At 38.9% G+C, this 19,423-nt stretch overlaps 1 long non-coding RNA gene across 1 annotated transcript in view; it reads left to right on the top strand.

The window, feature by feature from the left end:
* Positions 1-3,798: 3,798 nt before the first annotated feature.
* The window catches only part of LOC311606896, a 225,454-nt gene continuing 209,829 nt past the window's right edge, over positions 3,799-19,423 (top strand). The window contains exon 1 of the long non-coding RNA XR_014782455.1: positions 3,799-3,881. This is a non-coding gene — a long non-coding RNA (uncharacterized lncRNA). The remainder of the gene's footprint in view (positions 3,882-19,423) is intronic.

Genomic DNA, 19,423 nt, shown 5'->3' with positions numbered 1-19,423 from the left:
GTGTGTGTGTGTGTGTGTGTGTGTGTGTGTGTGTGTAATTTGTAATTAAAACTTTACATTAAAATTTCCCACTTTGGGAAAGGTGATTGCCACCACGACTAAGAACTTGAGTTCAGTCCCTGGGATTCACATAATGGAAGGAGACAACAGACTTCCACAGTTGTCCACTAACTTCTACCACCAGGCACAGCATGCTCACAACACATCTACGTATGCACATGCACACATAATGCGTTTGTTTGTTTGTTTGTTTGTTTATTGAGACAGGGTTCCTCTGTGTAGTCTTGGCTGCCCTGAACTCACTTTGTAAACCAGACTTCCCTGGAACTTACAGGGATCTGCCTGCCTTTGCCTCCCTGCATGCTGGGATTACAGATGTGTTCTACCACACCTGGTTTAAAAATATTTTTAAGTCTCTATTCAACCAGGCATAAAAGATCAGACCTGTAATCTCCCCAGCTAGTAAGTTGAGGCAAGCACATCTGGAATTTGAAACCAACATTGGTTATATATAGTAAATGGCATAGTAGCTTCAGATACAAATTGTATCAAATAGAAAAATAAAATGAGACACTTCTGTGGGTTTCCTCAACCTGAATATTGTTATCAAAGAAGTGGCTTGGGGACAAATCCCTGAAGATGATAGGATTGGACATTATTTGGCACTGAACTGAAATCCATGTTCCACCAAGTTTTGTAATAGAGACATGATGCCGCACAAGGATACACTCAGCTTTGTGATGAGGAGAGTAATACTAGGGCACCCACATTTAAAAAGAAATATTATCAAATCTTAAGCTACACATAGATCCTCTTACATTAATAGTGGGAGACTGCAACATCCCACTTTCACCGAAGGATAGGTCAACAAAACAGAAACTAAACCGAGAAATAATGACACTAATGGATGTCATGAATCAAATGGACCTAACAGATCAAACACAAAAGATTATATCTTCTTCTCAGCACCTCATGGAAACTTCTCCGAAACTGATCATATAGTAGGTCACAAAGTAAGACTCAACAGGTACAATAAGATTAAAATAATACCTTGTATCCTACCAGACCACTTTGGACTAAAGCCAGACTTCAACAACAACAGAAATAACAAAAGGTCTACACATATATGGAAACTAAACAACTCTCTACTTAATGACATCTGAGCCAGGGAAGAAAAAAAAAGAAATTAAGGATTTCCTAAAATTCAATGAAACTTAAGGTATAGCATACCGAAATTTATGGTACACATTAAAAGAAGTGCTAAGAGGAAAATTCATAGCACTAAGTGCCTTCATAAAGAAATTCCACCTATGGGGCCGGGCGTGGTGGCGCACACCTTTAATCCCAGCACTCGGGAGGCAGAGGCAGGCGGATCGCTGTGAGTTCAAGGCCAGCCTGGTCTACAAAGTGAGTCCAGGACAGTCAAGGCTACACAGAGAAACCCTGTCTCAAAAAACAAACAAAAAAAAAAAAAAAGAAAGAAAGAAAGAAAGAAAAAGAAACTCTACCTATGTAGCTGAAGACGACCCTGAAGTTCTGATGTCCCTGCCTCCACCTCCTGTATTCTGGAGTTACTGGTGGTTTTCACCCCTCTCAGATTTGATGAGTACTGGGGCTGAAATCCAGGATTTCATGCATTCTCTTTACAAACTCCAAAACATCCCCTGAGTTCTCAAAAATAGTTTCTTTTTTGTTTGTTGTTTTCCAAGCCAGTTTCTAAAGGAAACAAATAGAAACTTCAGTTGATGATGAAATCTATAGAGTAAGTAAACCTTACTGCCCAAACAACCTTAGACTATAACATCTTTTCATTTCTAAATGATTAAATTAAGCCACAAAAAATCAAAACAACAAAAACAACAACAAAACCCCACAATAATGTAGTGTTGCTCTACTTAGGCTGGGTGTTGATCTGCTTCTCCATCCCTGTGATAAGTAGCTGATCTGTAAGACACAGTATAAGAGGAAAAAAGGCTTATTCTGGAGTGGGGTTTTAGAGGTTTCAATCCTTACTCTGGGCCTTGTTGCGGGCAGAGGGCCTTGGTGGAAGGATATGTTAAGAAACACTTTGCTGATTGCTGCCTTCACCACAGTGAGGATCAACAGACTGAGGCAGAAACAAGGGATAAGCCACTTCTTCACAGAACCCAACCCTCCCAACCTACTTCCTCCAGGGAGGCCCACTTCCCACTGCACACACTTTCCAACAAGGCTACCACATTCTAGATCCATTAAGGTCAAATCAGCAGAATCCATTTACCTCCCCAAAGCCCTTTAGCCGCCAACTTAGCCATCAATGCGTAGGCTTTAAAGGCACATCCCAGATTCAAAACATAGCAAGTTACTATGAATGTAACATTAATATAATTTCTGATTTTTTCATGGTTCTTTCAGCTGTATGTAGCCTATTTTATATGTGTGTAATAATATAAATGTATTTGTAAAAAAAATAAAAAATATTAGTTAAAAAAGGGAAGGGGGAAAAAGACCACTATGGACTCTATGGCTAAATTCTGCAGACTAGGAATTCCAAGATCAAGGCATGAACTAGAGTCAGATCATTCCTTCCTAATTTCCTTAAGTGAAAGAGAAAGAAAGGAGGCAGTGTCTCTTATAAAGGCTCTAACTGCTTCCTAACACCTCCATCCTCATGTCTTAACTTCTCCCTAAAAATTCAACCTCCAAGTACCATCAATTCAGACATGAGAGGTTTAACAAGGAATTTTAGGAAGAATGTTCGTAACTTATTTACTGCCTTGTTCAAGGTCAGATGGTAACAACCCCGAGTCCATGTTCAAATACATTTTCTCACTTCTTCTATGCTGATTCTTTCCCTTGCAGCTCATACATGCTGTGATTAAGTTTCTCTTCCAAATTCACGTCTGAGTTTATAAGGTGATTCAAGACCTGTAAGTCCATGGAAGCCACCACTGAAATGAACGGCTGAGCTGTGGTTCAACAAACAAGTATTTTTTTTTTTTCTTCATCAAAAATTTCTGTGATGCCTGAATGCGTTTCTGAGACGTGAAAGTGAGAGGAGTGTTTTCAAAGCAAACAAACCTTAGGAGTGTTGATAAAGGCTAGTAGGCATGGAATGGAGCTCTGTAGTGTTTAATTATCAACACGTGCCTTTCCATCCCAGGCCTATTAAATCATGGGGCCTGCTAATAATAGCCTGTTTAACCATCAGGAGAAGATGGATGAGTTTTACTTCCTGTTTTCAAATCCAGGGGATCTTGCCCTGTTTCTGAATTATATACAGATGAAGATTACTCAGGGAAGCATCTGTAGGTTGCACAGAGGACACTGGAGGCTTGGCTGGCACATTCATCTCCGAAACACGCTCCTCCCATGCCTCCAGGCCTTCCACCTGGGAACAGAGACAGAAAGAGCCAAGTTTAATATGTGAGAAATTTAATAATTCCTTGTGTTTAAACTGTCTGTAGTGAGTGGATCCTGCCTTCAGCAGGAAGTTGTGCACATAACAGAACTGCTTTCAAACGGGAAGCTGGGTTCTGTGTGTTTGTTTAAATCAAGAGACAGAATGCTTATTAGCTGCTGTACAGGTTACTTTTCTTCCTGCTTAGAAAAAAATCAAAATCAAGTTTTATAATGTAACGAAAGCATTAGGGAAGGAAAGGTGCATTGTGGTTCAGTTTGAGGGGTTGTCAGCTGTGGCGGGGATGATGTGGTAGCAAGGGCACGAACCAGACTCTCACATTGTCTTTCTGTTTGTTTGTTTGTTTGTTTATATTTTTGTTTTTGTTTTGTTCTGTATTTGTAGATGGGAAAAGAAGAAAGAAACAGTGGCCCTCCTTGCCTCCTCCTTTTTATTTGGTTCAGAATCCTCAACCTATGAGATGCTACCTTTGACATTTAGGGTAAGTCTTCCCACCTCTTTAACCTGATCTAAGTAATTCTTCAGTCATGCCTAGACATTTGTTTCCTACTGATTGAGCAGTCAAGATAAGGCATCACACGGTCAATGCATAATGAACTCTTCCAAATTCCAGTGTGATAACGCAATGTACATGGAGTATGATATTGGGGAAGAGGACTCGGGGAGAGCTGAGGGTCTTCTGTCTGAGACAGTGTGGCTAGGGTCAAATGAAACGGCTCCCTAACATGGCCAGCAAGGTGGTATTACTCCTCAGTCAGGATCTTAGCCTAATGTTGCTTGGCTAAGGCAACCTGGCTGTGACACTGGAGTGAAAATCCCTGGGCTACTTAGATATCCATGGAGCAGACTTACTGTGTTTCTAGAAGGACCATTATTTGAGTTCAGTAAACATTTCAAGACTCTGTGTAACTGAACCTCATTGAAAATCCCAGAAAGCTACCTGGACTTCACTCCTTGTTCAGACAAATCACCTAGCAGGCTGAGATCCAAGGGAGCAGAAGATGCACCTTCATGTGGATCACCACAGTCACAGCACGTTTCTCTGACCTAGTACATCCACAAACTTAGGCTTCTTAGATTTGCAACTAGCCCCTCCCTCCATACATTATTCCAAACAGAACAGAGATGCTTCCGATACATTTATCTCAAAAATCCTCACATCTTCTTCCACTCCGGACCCTTAATCCCTCTTTAGTGGTGCCTTGAAACAATGGTTTCAATCAAGGAATCAATCAATCAACTTCTACTTATCTTTGTGTTGCTCATCCCTTTCCTTTCCAGCACACCCCCATATTGATTATAATACTCCATTGCCATTTGGGATCTGGAAGAAGAAATCATGCCTTGTGGCAACAGTGCACTCTCTCTGAAAGAGGGTAAGGCAGACAATAGAGAACACAATTAAAATACATTTTCCAAGTAACGGAATGATCTTAACAATGGTGATACGTTTGAGATACTTAAGTGGCTTTCATACCAAACTTCCTTTTTATGCCCCAAGGAGTAGGGTACCAAAAGGAAAAAAAAATCAGCTCTACAGATCTTATCAGTAGACCCAAAAGTAGAAATTAACCAGTGGTGAAAATCTCTTACATTGAGCCCCTCCATTTGCATTCATTTGCATATGAATCCCCAACTAATTGTTTTGAAGTAACAATTAGGAGAACAATAGAGAAAAGAAAGGGGCTTGAGGCTGCAAAAGACACCTGGGAGACTGTATTTAAATGCTTTTTTTACATTTTTGATTTTATTTTTTAAATAAAGAAAAAGGCACCAAATCCTATCTATACACGAAGTAATGTCTGACAGATGAGGTTGGGAGCAAGCTCAGGAGGCTGCTTTCTCATAGATAGCCAGAGAATTCTTTCTGTACTTATCTGGACTAGCAAGGCCTTAAGGTGTGGTTAGAACCCGGTGCTCCAGTACAGAAAGCGCCAAAGCCTGAGCTCCTGAGCTGTGGCTCTGCCCCGAAGGTCAGTAGTACTGGCCCTTTCTTCACCCAGGCAATTTAAAAATAGTTTCTTGAAGTTCTTCTCCATTTGTGGCAAGTCTGTTGTGAAAGGGGTACAGAGCAATCTCCTCTGTGATCCTCAATAGCCTGCTCCCAAATTAGCAAAATATACTCAGGCAAAGCAGTGCTTTGTGTTTCGGTCTTCCTACAGCTGAGCAAGCACCCATGCCTCTTAAACATGATCTCTGGTTAATTCTTCCACTTGGAGTTTTACCTTTGACTAGACTTTACCCTTCTTCTGATAATAACATCGTAATATGTCCTGTATAATACACTCTCAGTTGCAAAGGCTTCCTCTTGGATCAATGGCATTAAAATGAGAGAGACAGTGTCCAGGACTGGGAGTCTGTTACTTGAAACCAGCCCTTTATTAATACTATATCTCTATATGCTTTTCACCTTTATTTTTATTTATATGTGTGAGTTATCAGTGTTAGATGTGTCTGTGGGCACGGGGTGGTGGTTTGCACATATGTTCAAGCTATGGGGAAAGAGAAGACAGAAGATAATGCCTAATGTCTTCTTTATCACCCTCTGCTTCAGTCTCTTACTGAAACTAAAGCTAGGTTGGTGTCTCAGAAGCCCCAAAGATCCTCCTGTCTCCTTCCCAACCATACTCTCAGCACTGACTTTATAAGCATGTACCTGGCTATGCCTGGCTTTTTACATTAGTGATAGAGATTTAAACTCATGTCTCCATGCTTTCATGGCAAGCATTCCTATTCAATGACCCATATTCTCAGCCAAATAGATCTGATTGTAAATCCAAAACATATTATTAATGCTTTCTTCCAGTTATTTATTGTACTGGCCTTAAAAGACATTGCTAAATCAGGACTTGTACACTAAACTCATTCCATTTGACTTTCAAAATAAAATATAAAAGCCAATAAAAGCTTGCCATTACTATATATATATATATATATATATATATATATATATATATATACACACACACACACACACATACACACATACACTATGGAATTATTTATCATCACTAGCTAAATTACACAATGTAAAGTTATGTAATTTGTGTTACCAACTTAATATATATTTTATCCTTGTACTCACATAGTCTTGTTCTTCCTTTCATTCTTCCTTTATTGTAAGTCAACACTGGAAATAGAGTCCTGGAGTTCACACATGACAGACAAATACTATACTATACAGCCTCAACTATATGTTCTCTAACAATGCAGGAAAATATTTCATACTCCAAAAGTTATAAATGAGTAACAGTTATTTACATGTGTATAATGGGTAAACCTTCTAGACAGATGATTACTCCCCAAACTCAGTGATATCCTTTCTTGTTCATGCCACAGGTAGGCTTCCTCTCCAACTATAGTTTGATTCTTTTCTAAGTTCTCAGTTAGACTCTGAGCTAAATGCACAACTCCTGTCTCTGATGTGTCACTCTCAGAACAGAGCCCAGAAGCAAAAGTATAATTTGCACATTAAGACCCTTAACTAAAGTTTCTCTTCCAATATGAGATACAACATTGCCTATAGGGTTTACACTTGATAAGTATATTAACAGGACAGAAAGACATGTACCATCTACACATCAGAACGACAAGACACATGGATAAGGTAAGATCCAGGAACTGCTTAGAAAGATAAGAGCGGGTGACTTTTAAAAATATACCATTGATCACAGTAGAGATGTTCTCTCTTGAGCTAGCTGCTGGAGAGACCACAGCTGTTAGCCAAGTAATACCCACAAATGTCCAGTACACAAGGGTTTTTTGTTTTTGTTTTTGTTTTGTTTTGTTTTGGGGTTTTTTTGGGGGGGGGTTGTTTTGTTTTGTTTTTGGTATTCTAGAACCTTGCTATAGATAAAGATCATTCACCAGTGTCCTAGGGTTAGGTGTCATGAAGCTGTCGGAGCTGGGTATCCTCATTTATCACAGAGAAAGGAACCTCCATCTTCTGCTGTGCTTTACTGTAGCTTCTGCTTTCAAACAGGTAAAATCTGAAAATTAATGTGTGGGTCTTAGATGTGCTTAGCAACATCTCCGTGTCTACCCATGCTCTCTTCTGACTGAACAGCGGTATGAAAATATAAATGTATTTTTCAAATGCTAATAATGTTAAAATGCTGTGTCTTTAATAGGACATCAATTCTCATTCATACACTCATATTCTCTAAGGCATTCTGGTAAAGGCAATTTTATGCATCTCACTTCATATCCAGTGATGTCTGAAGTATCCTTAGGTGAGCGCTAGACGAGCAACAGTCACTCTGATAAGACACCTCACTGTTTAATGTCATGAGATAATAAAAAATTATCTCACATTTCTATGAGTCATAAATTTAGAACGAATTCAGTTCTATAGTTCCGATCCCAGGGCTTTTCATGCAGTCGACTGTGATAACTACATTTGGTCTCACATGTGTGGAGCTAAAGCTTGGGAGACTTGAACGGATAATCCGTATGTTTTAGTGGTATCATTTCATGACCTCTCAGATGATAGACGCAGAGCTGGGTACATGATAGATGAGGACCTGAAAGGCAGATCAGAGCCAGGAGAAAAGAGGGAAGTAGAGAGAGAACTTGTCCAGGAAAAAAATATATTCTTTTTTTTTTTTTAATAATTTTGCCTCAGAATTCAGATAAGGAATTTTGCCATACTGTAAGAGTTGAGACACGGATGAAGCCAGGCTCAGGTTGGAGACGACAGACAAGATGCCTCACCTTTCAGTGGATTATCAAAATCACTTTGTGAGAGGAACATGTGCTATAAGATTAATACTGGTATGGCCATCATTAGAAAATCCAATTTACCAAAGGTATCCTGGCCATACTTTCCCTTAATCTAGTTCTGATGAAACATACTGGATTTGAATTAAGAAAAAATTGTTATAGCTGAGAGGGAAGACCATAAAATAATCACAGGCAACTTTTTCCAATTACTGATTCAAAGAGTTTAAGTGATTGCCCAAGGTAAGCCTGATAATTAGATATAAATATACTAAAATTAAACTGGGAATCTCTACCATGGCCTTCTCTCAAAGAATTACAGTGAGAGGATTTGTTTTATTGAGCTCTGTATTACAGATCTAAGCCATGGTATAGTTCACCCGATAACCTCTGATTCTCAAATTTTATTGATCTTGAGATCAACAGTTATCCAGGCTTGGATATTTGAATGGTTTGATGTGTTGAGCTGGTGGTGATCCATACCTAAATTGTTGCTTCAGAATGAAATATCAGATTATCAATAACAAAATAATACTTGCTGGGGATTTCCATTTATTCTCAGCTCAATGAACTGATTTGTATGAAATAAACTAAATATTATGTATGCTGACAAAAATATCTGACTGAAACATGTGATTTTGGTCCATGGTTTAGAAAAGTTTAGTCCACTATGACTCCCCCCCCAAAAAGGTGGTAGGTGGCAAAACATCTAAGATTTTGGTAGCTGGAGAATATGGTAAAGACTTTTTAAACTCATAATAGATAAAGAAATAGAGAAGAAAGGATAAAGAAGTCCCAAGAGAATCACTTCTCAAGGACATAGTTCTAGGTAGGTCTTCGAAAAGTTTGGCAACCTACATAAATAGTGCCATTAACTCATGACCAGGTATGACATTTTGCAGTAAATCTCAAAATACTCATCCTTCACTCACAAAGCTCGCGTAGCCACCTCATAACATAAAAAATGCATTTATCTAAACTTCAATAGCCCCGCAAGTTCTAACGTGATTATATAGTTAAAATTCTATTCTTAAATTCAAGGCAATCTCTTGCTGTTTGAGACCTTGTAAATTCTTTAAAGGGGCTTATATACTTTCAAATATATAGTGGCGTACAGTGATCATTCTTGTTACAAAGAGGAACAGGAAGATAGAAAGGAAATGAAACATGGCCAAACCCAAGCAGGGCAAACAATAGATCCTCTATCTCTACATCTAGTGGTTTAGAGCTTGTTGTTAGCCTTGTGTTTGTAGCACACATGGCCTTTCTCCTGCCCTGTATCTACTTTATGCTTACAGCTTTCCTTCACAATTATCCTATACTTTTAGTATTTCCAATACCTCACCATGTCCATGGCATTTTAGGTTTCATCCTTACAGTCTCCTCTATGGTCCTTGCAGAATATTCTTTTGTTCAGTCATACCCTGCTACACATTACCTAGCCTCACTTTTGACTTCTCTCAAATACCTAAATAGAAGTTATTATGACACAATAACTCTCGCATCCCTCACGCCTGTAATACTAGCTCCGTGTTGATGGCGCCAAGTCCTCTTGCCATCTTGAAGAGCAGCTAAATTTTACCCCACCCCCATCTTAGACGAAGATTTTAAAGATTCCTGCATGTTTGAGCAAGTTATTCTGGAAAATATTCTCCTAGATGGTCATTTTTGCAGAGAGGGACCTAGAAGGCTCTTGGTTTTAAAATAAAGTTTTAAATAAGTTGTTGATTTGTATCTAGAAGACTGAGATTCACAAGGTCCCACTAATACTTGAAATTTCCTCATGTATCTTTAGTATTTTCCCAGTATTCATTGCCAGGCTTCTTATGCAATGGCCACATTATCTTTAACTATAGTTTTTTTTTTTACTTTGATGGTTAAATATACCTCCTTTGGATATAAGTCCGTTATCAGATGTGGAATTGGTAAAAATGTTTTCTCATTTTGTAGGCATTATTGACAATGTGCTTTGCCTTACATGAGCTTTTCAGTTGCATGAGGTCCTATTTATTGGTTGTTGATCTTACTGCCTGTGCTATCAGTATTTTTGTCAGGAAGTCTCCTGTGTCAACGAGTTCAAGTTTACCTTCTATATGGTTCAGTATATCTGGTTTTATTGAAGTCTTTGATCCACTTGGACTTGAGTTTTGTACTGGGTGGTTAACATGAATCTATTTGCATACTTCCACATGCAAAATTCCAGTTTGACCAGCACCATTTGTTGAAGATACTGTCCTTTTCTCCAGTATTTCTGGCTTCATTATAAAAAATCAGGTGTTCATATATATGCTTATTTATGTCTGGGTCTTCAATTTGATTCCATTGATCAACATGTCTATATTTATGCCAATAACATGTGGTTTTTGGTTTTTTTTTACTATAGTGCTGTAGGTCAGCTTGAAATCACCTTGAAATGGTGGGAGCTCCAGCTATTTTTTTACTATTCTAGATTGGTTTTGCTATCCTGGGTTTTTTGTTATTCCACATAAAGTTGATAATTGTCCTTTCAAGATTTGTAAAGAATTTATTCGCATTTTGATGGAAATTGCACTGACTCTGTAGATTGCTCTTGGTAGGATGAGCATTTTTACTGTTAATCCTACCAATTCATGAATATGGGAGATCTTTCCATCTTCTGATACATTTTTCAATTTCTTTCTTCAAAGACTTGAACTTTGTGTTTTTTGTTTTTTGTTTTTTAATCACACAAGTCTTTAACTGGCTTGGTTAGAGTTACCCCAAGATATTTTATATTATTTGAGGCTATTGTGAAAGGTGTTACTTCCTTTTTTCTTTTCTTTTGTTTGTCTTTCATATCTAGGAGGGCTACTGAATTTTTCAAACTAATCCTGTATTCACTCACTCTGCTGAAAGTGTTTATTAGATGTAGAAGTCCCTGGTGGAATTTGATTGTTATTTATGTATATTGTTATATCATCTGCAAATAACAATACTTTGATTTCTTCTTTTCCAATTTTTAATCCCTTCGATCCCATCCAAGTGTCTTGTTGCTCTAGCTAGAACTTCAAGTATTATATTGAGTAAATATGGAGAGGGTGGACAGCATTGTCTCTTTCATGATTTTAGTGGAACCCCTTTGAGTTTCTCTCCACTTAAGTTGATGTTGTCTATAGGCTTGCTGTAAATTTCCTTCATTTTGTTTAGGTATGTTCCTTGTATCTGTAATCTCTCCCAAGACTTTTATCGTTAAGAGGTGTTGGATTTTGGAAAAGGCCTTCTCTGCATCTAATAAGATAATCATGTGATTTCTTTCTTTCAGTTTGTTTATATGGTGGATTACATTTATTGATTTTCACATGTTGAAACATCTCTGCGTCTCTGGGATAAAGCCTACTAGATCATGGTGAATGAAACCAATAAAATGACTCCTAAAGATATTCTGCTATATGCTTAGATCAGTGCCTTATCTAGTCATCATCAGAGAGGCTTTCTCCGGCAGTAGATGGGAACAGATGCAGAGACCAACAGCCAGACATCACTTATAGAAATGATCTAAATTAGAGTTCTCCATCAAATGCTACTCCTCAGAGCTCAGTGAATCTCATGGACAAGGAGGCAGAAAGATTGCAAGAGTCAGAGGGGAGGGAGAACAGTAGGAGAACAAGGCTCTCTGAATCAGCTAATCAAGAAACATATGAACTCACAGAGGCTGAACCACCAAGCACAGGACTGACATGGGTCTATACAAGGTCTTCTGTATGGATTTTATAGCTACTAGCTTAATATTTTTATGGGAATCCTTACTGTGAGAGCAAGTAGGTTCCTAACTCTTGTGCCTGTGCTTGAATTCTTTTCCTCAGGTTGTGTTGTTTTGTCCAACTTCGATAATTTTTTTTTTTCGTTTTTCAAGACAGGCTTTCTCTATGTTACTTTGGCTATCCTGAACTCACATTGTAGACTTAGCCTGGCTTTGAACTCACGGAGATTCACCTGCCTCTGGCCCCCTTAGAGTGCTAGGGTTATGAGCATGCACCACTGTCCTCAGCTTTGATATGATTATTTTTGATTCATCTTATATACTTTATTTTGTTATATTTGGTTGTTATCTTAGAAGTGTGTTCTTTCCTAATGAGTGACAGAAAAGAAGGGGATTGGGAGAAGAGAGAAAGTGAGAAGAAACTGGGAGTATGAAAAAAGAATCTAATTTCAATTAAAGAAAAAGGGTAAAAATAAAAGCCATATTTAGATCATAAAAAATAACTTCAAAGGAAATCTAGACAACATGCCTCTCTTTCCCCATGTTCTTCTTTGTTTATAGTTACTTGCCTTGATACTTTACTTTAAATACATTGAGCAACATACACTAAACTAGTAATTTTTACTTCAACTCCCAAAAATTTTAAAACAAAAACTTTAGAAAAGAAGGAATGGCTGTTATAGTTTCTCACATTCTTTACCTGCTTCTTCCCCTTTCCTAATATATTTTTAGCTTCTTTTTTGTGTCTGTTTTGCATTATGTAGATAATCAGCATTGTCTGTTCATTTACAAGTCTGAGAATGAACCTATTCTCTTAGTTTTTCTACACTGTAACCTCTTGATTCCCTCTTTGTACCTACATAATATTTTACATAGGTATGAAGGTGCAGGGTTTTTTTTTCTTTTAGTAAAAATGTCTTGTCTCTTTATTCTGGCTTTCATAACATCTAATAGGAAACTATTATTTTAATTGTTTTCCTCTTAGAGATAAGGAGTCATTCTTCTCTGAATACCATGAAGAATTTTTATTTGTTCTGTTTTCAAAAGTTAACCATGATATGGCTTTGCATTTATTTTGTCTTTATCTTTCTACTTGGGGCTCATTCATCTTGATTCTATAGGTTGATGTCTTTTGATAAATTTGGGCAACTTTCTGTAGTCATATTTTTATGTTTTGTTTTAAGCCTTGTCTTCTCTGCTTTCTGAGACTTCAGTGACATGAAAGGTAGATCATTTGTTATAGTTCCTGGGACCTCAAAAATCTCAATTCATTCGATTCATTTCTTAAATTCAACTTTCTCTTTGTTATTCCTACTGAGTGACTTCCATTATTCTCTTTTCTAGTTCACTGAATATTCCATCTGTGCCATCCATTCTGTTCTTGAGTCTATCCATTGAGCTGTTTATTTCAGTAATTGTTCTTTCAGTTATGAAACTTCCACTCGGTTGTTCATGAGTCCTCTAATTGTTTATGAGACTTTCTGTCCTTTGTTTTGTCAACAGAACATTTATATTGCTCATTAAAGCAATTTTTGGTCATAGCTGTTTTTTTTTAAATATCTTAGATAATTTTGACAGTTTTGCGGCATTGGTGATGGCACCCCTTAAGGATTTCCATATTTTAAATTATGTTTGAGTTCTTCCTGGTGTTCAATATGACAATTTTCTATTGAAATGGGCATTTTTTAAATTACATGATTCTCAGTTTGAAGTCTTCTTTATTTTACTTTTTTAGCCAGCTGTTTGTTTTCTTCTGTTCCCCCACCCTCTCTTTTGTAACAGCTTCTGATGGGGGAAGAGTAGGGCACCTCTTTAAGTCCAGGAAGAAAGAGATTTATAATTCTGCCAGTCGTTTCTTATTAACGTACAAGGTGGGGCAAGCCCCTCCTGACTGCTGAACAGAACAGACAAGCTGTCATGGAAGCCCCCACCACCAGTGCCACACACACCAGGCAGTGAGGACTGCCTTTTCACCACTGGGCTGTCTCCAAAGAGTAAAACACAAAAGAACAGGACAGCCAGGTATGAGAAAGAACGTGGGCTTTCTGAATTGACTCTGTGGGTAAACATGGTCATTTCTGGCTTCCAGGAATTTAAATACTACATCTCCTGAAACCATTACAAAGAGTTTTAGAATTTCTCATCACACCCTGTACTTGGTCTCTGCTCAGCCTTTACAGGGTCAGTGTTTTGTACAAAGCAGGAAACTATTGTCCCGATGTTTCCTCTTGCTAGATCCCCATTCTTACTGTTTAGACTAGAGCATATAGTTGTTTCAGTTTTTGAGGTTGCTCTTTTTTTTTTTCTTTCTTTCTTTCTTTCTTATACATTAATCACAAAGACCCTTTTCCTCTTATGGGTTTACCTCATCCAGTCTTGATATGAAGGGTTGTGCCTAGTCTTATTGTAACTTGTTATGCTGTGTTCAGTTGGTATCTCTGAGAGGCCTGCTCTTTCCAACTAGGACGAGTGTTTTGTTTTGTTCATTTTTATTTTTGAGATACAAGATGGCTGCCTTGGATGTACTGTCTAGCTAGGGATGACTTTGAACTCCTGATTCTTATGCCTCTACCTCATGAGTGTTTAGATTCCAAGAAAACATTGCCGTGTCTACTCTCTGTGGCCCAGGAACAGTACATCAACTGAACTTCATCCCCAGCCCCAGTACTCTTACTTATGCTTACTGCTTGATGAAAAGAGTATGTTTTCCCCATCCTCCCACAGTAGAAGCCTGATTAAAAGTGTTTTCAAAATAACATCATCCATAAATAATTTTTTACAGTTTGTTTATTTTATGAAAAATACATAGACCTGTTCTTCTGAAAGATTGCCTGGAACATGGCATGGTGGCTGTGGTCAACCTGTTGAAATGTATGGAATCATCTGTACCTTTGTGCAGATTCATAACACTGGCATTTTCAGTCACCTCAAGAGCAGAGAAAACTATAATCTACAGTTAATGTTCACTTCATACATAGAGAGGGTACATGATCCAGACACACCCAGCACAATCATGCATCAGATATTAAAAGTAAATCAATGTTCATAAGCCAGACACCGGCACACACCTCTAAATCCAAGTACTTGTGAGACTCAGACAGAAAGACTTTGAGTTAAGAATAGCCTGAGGTACATAGGGAGACCCTGTCTCAGGAAGGAGAAATAGCTTTATAAATTGAAATAAATAAGAGAAATGCTGTTTACAAGTTTCAGACAGTACCCCTCCTAGGAGGAGAGCAAGGTGACAAAAGTCTTTCAATCTCACGCCATCCATCACATTTAGTTACTATGATTTTCCATTTTATGAATGGTGAAATAAAAGTTGGGGGTTTACAAATTTTGCAGTAAATCAATGGATGATCCATTGTTCAAAACCTATCTGACTACTTTACTTGATTATTAGAGATCCGAGACACTTGGATGTGTGTGTTTAGTCCTTCAGATTAGAGAACACAGAAATGATGTCTAAACTCACAATGATCTCTAAATTTAGCTCCAGGGATGCACTTGCATCTGGGAACTTACAACTCGGATTAGCAGAAGCTCAGTAAATAGAACTTCAGAACAAGTTTTCTGTAATTGACTTGGAGAGAAGTCTGCAGGCAGAATGAGGAAAGAAAGCAAGAAAGCAAGAAAGCAAGAAAGAAAGAAAGAAAGAAAGAAAGAAAGAAAGAAAGAAAGAAGCAAGGAAGGAAAAAATGAGAGAAACAGTGAGGAAGATGAAAGCATAGGTTCACAAACTAGGGTCAGGGTGAAGACTGAGCCATTTGAAGGGACTCGATGGGGATTAAAGAGTCTATGTGGAATTCACAGGGAGCCAAGTACATCCCTTGGTTACTCATACATTGCCACATAATTGTTAACCATGTTGATAAAGAGCAACTAATCACCTTGCCACATGGCAAGGGCTCAGCTAAACTATCACATATATGTTAATAGCCAGAGATATATCTTTGGCTCAGGCTTGTACTAAGTACCATGGATTTCCTCCATCACAATAGACACAAATGTGATGCACAAACAATCCCAGCATGCAAGCTCCAGAGTCCTCATTAAGAAGTACTGTTTTTTTCAAGGAATTATTGAATAACAGCATATGAATTCTGGGTTTGGAGTTCATGGTGATAAACATTGGACCATGAAATATTAGGACAGTGGTTCTCACCCTTCTAATGCTGCAACCTTTTAATACAGCTCCTCATGTTGTGGTGACCTCCACTCATAAAATTATTTTCATTTGCTACTTCATAACTGTAACTTTGCTACTATTATGGATTGTAGTGTAAATATATCTGTTTTGAGTGGCCTTAGGCAATCTATCTGAAAGAGGCATTCGATCCCAAAGAGATCACAACCCACAGGTTAATAACTGCTGTCTTAAGAGACTGAAAATTCTTATCCTTTTCCATATAAGACTGGTCTACCACACAGGGCATATTTTAACAGATTTACAGTCTACAGATATTAAAAAAAACTTAACCCAGAATCTCTCACATTCACTGGAGACATATAATGATCCAACTCAGGGAGCAAAAATCAATGAAAGGTACTTTGCTGTCTGGATTTAGTCAACTTGACACAAACTAGAGTCATCCGAGAAAAGGGATCCACAGTTGAGAAAATTTGTCCATAAAATCAGGCAGAAAGTAAGTATGTAAGATGTTTTCTTAGTGATTGTTGCAGGGAGAAACCAGTCCTTTGTGAGTTAAGCCACTCTGAGCTTGTGGTCCTGGGCTCTGAATGTCACCTACAATCCCAACACTCAGTCCTTGGCAGGCAGAGGCAGGTGGATCTCTATGTGTTTGGGTCAGCCTGGTCTACAGAATGAGCTCCAGGACCGCCAAGGCTACACAGAGAAACCCTGTCTCAGAAAAACAAAACAAAACAAAAAAATTAAAAAGCCAACAACAACAACAACAACCAAAAAACAAACAAACAAACAAACAAACAAGGGAAAAAAGCAGGCTGAGCAAGCCACTAAGCAGCCCTTCTCCATGGCCTCTGCATCACCTCTTTGCATCCAAATTCCTGTCCTATTTAACTTCCTGGTGGGACTTTCTCCACTGATGGACTACAGTGTAGAAGTATAAGCCAAATAAATGTTGGGATTGGTCATGGTGTTTCATCATAACAACAGAAACTATAAAACTGAAGTTGGTACCAAGATAGTGGGGCACTGCTGCCATAGACCAGATCATGTATTTGGGGGAGGATTGTGGAAGGAGTTTGAGACTTTCTCTGGATAAAAACAAAAACATTGAGTGCTCAAAGCTTGGTGAGTTGCTCTGTGGGAGTTTGGAGTCTGGAATGTTGAGAGCAGTGCAGGTGATGGAAGCCTGGCTTGAGAACTTTCAAAAGGAAGTGAAGACTCTGCTGGGACATTTATGTGAAGAATTTGTGGCATCAAGTCAGCTGGAGCAGAAGAATTAGCTGTGATTAACAAGAGGCAAGAAACCACTAAAGCAAACCCTTTGCTTTGCTGGAACAATGGATGTGAGCCTGCTGGGACTGAAGAAATCTGCTGTGATTAAGAAGAGATCAGCATCATTGAGGTGAGGTCTTCTAGAAAGCAGTTCCTGAGACTTGGCACACCAAAGCTATGTTCTAGGGGGTAGCCATGGTTGTACCTTGTGCAGCAGCCAAACTGGGTACTGTCAGGATAAGAGTCACCCAGGTGGTACCGGTTTTGAAGGCATGAAGGGTCATAAAGAGAAGCTGAGGCTTGGCACTGCGAGAGGCCAGGAGAGGCCACTGGTGAAGCTACAGCCTCAGAAGCAGCTAAAGCGTCAGTATTGAAGGACTCCTGAAGAAAAGTTGTGACTTGCTACCATGAATAGATCCCAGGAGAGGTACTGGTGAAACTGAAGCTCAGTTTTAGCGAGAGACCTCAGCATTTTGGAGATGCCAGTACCATGAGATGGCCACCAAGATCAGCAGTGATTAAGTAGAGCCAGCTGGAGCTTAAAAGAAAAGTGTGTGCTACAAAGGTCTGAGCCAGAGAAGTGACCCAAGCCCTTTGGGGGAGCCTAGAAGATCAGCAGTATATCCCAGACATTGGATACTGAGTTATTTATAGTTAGAATTTGGTTTTGCTTTGTTCACATTATGACTGTGCCCTGGTTCTTCCCTCTTGAAATAAGAAAGTATGTAACTTTTTTAAAAATTATATTTTATAGGAATGACTGTGGAACTTTTTAAGTTTGTAAAATGCTTTATATTGCAATGTAAATATCAATGTATGATCTTGGACATGAGAAAGAAAGAAAAGGTTGTGGCTTAATATTGCAGGATTTGTGTGTTACATTGACAAGGGGTCAGTTGTGCTGGTTAATTTTATGTCAACATGACACAAGCTAGAGTCATCTGAATAAAGGGAGCCTCAATAGAAAAAAAAGCTTCCATAAGACAGGTCTGTAGGCTACTCATATGGGACATATTCTTAATTGATTATTGATATGGTAGCAAGTAGTCCATTGGGAGTGGGGCCAACCCTAGGCTTGTGGTCCTGGATTCTGTAAGAAAGCAAGCTACAAGGCAGTAAGCAGCACTCCTCCACTGCCTCAACATCGTCTCCTTGCCTCTAGGTTCCTGCCCTGCTTGAGTTCCTGCACTACTTCCTTCAGTGATGGGCTACAGTGCGGAAGTATAAGCCAAATAAATCGTTTTTTTTTTTTTTTTTTTTTTTTTTTTTTTTTGCGGCATGATGTTTCATCACAGCAACGGGAACCCTTAGTAAGACAGAAACTATTCTTGACATCTGTCCAATTATTGACCATTCATTAATTTATTCGGTAACTAATTACTGAACATCTGTTCTACGCTGGGAACCACGTTAAGTCATTGGGTTACATAAAAGAACTTCACGGAGCTTATTGCCAAACAGTGAGACTATATAACACAATACCTCTACCAGTGCATCACAGAAATAACATAAGGGAGTGGATTAGCTGCTGCAAAATAGAGGTGTTCCTTGCTCTGAAGAGTTTTGTGACACTGAGCAGCAGAGAGCGATAACCTAGCCCAAGGGAGCAGAAAGCTTTCCCAGAGGAAGTGACATTTAAACAGATGCCTTGATTTTGAGTGGGGTGAGCAAGGCCAATGTTCAGACAATTCCAGTCAGACAGAACAGCCTGTGCAAAAGTCCCAGGTCTTGGGCTTACACTATACACTGAAGAAGCCACAGGGAGGTGGCCACTCACCCCTGTGACCACAGAAGTGTGGAAGAGAGCATCTCAAAGGTAGAGGATAAGGCACAGAGTGATGAGCATGCTTCGAGTGTCTTGAAGTGACGAGCTCGGTTTAGTTACTTTAGGGATGATGGGAGGTCTTGCCTAACTCTGTTGCCTTCTCGTCTTTGCACTGAGCGCAAAGGGTGAGGATGTGAAAGGTCCCCTTCTTACATCTTGAAAACCTCATCTTCGGCACAGCAGGGATCCTCAAGGCAACCCCCACTGGCATCTGGAGAGCAGTACTGACTGTGTCCTGTGAAGAGTCACCTCTGAGCGGATAGAGTTATTTCTGTGTCAGCAGCTCAGATCACAGGCAGTTGGACTCCCAGGATCCTCATGGCCTGCTCATGTCATCAC

Source organism: Acomys minous (genome assembly GCF_964271855.1).
Source record: "Acomys minous genome assembly, chromosome: 10".
NCBI classification, from domain to species: domain Eukaryota; kingdom Metazoa; phylum Chordata; class Mammalia; order Rodentia; family Muridae; genus Acomys; species Acomys minous.
Note: the sequence above shows the minus strand (reverse complement) of the source record. Positions and strands in the feature narration are given on the sequence as shown.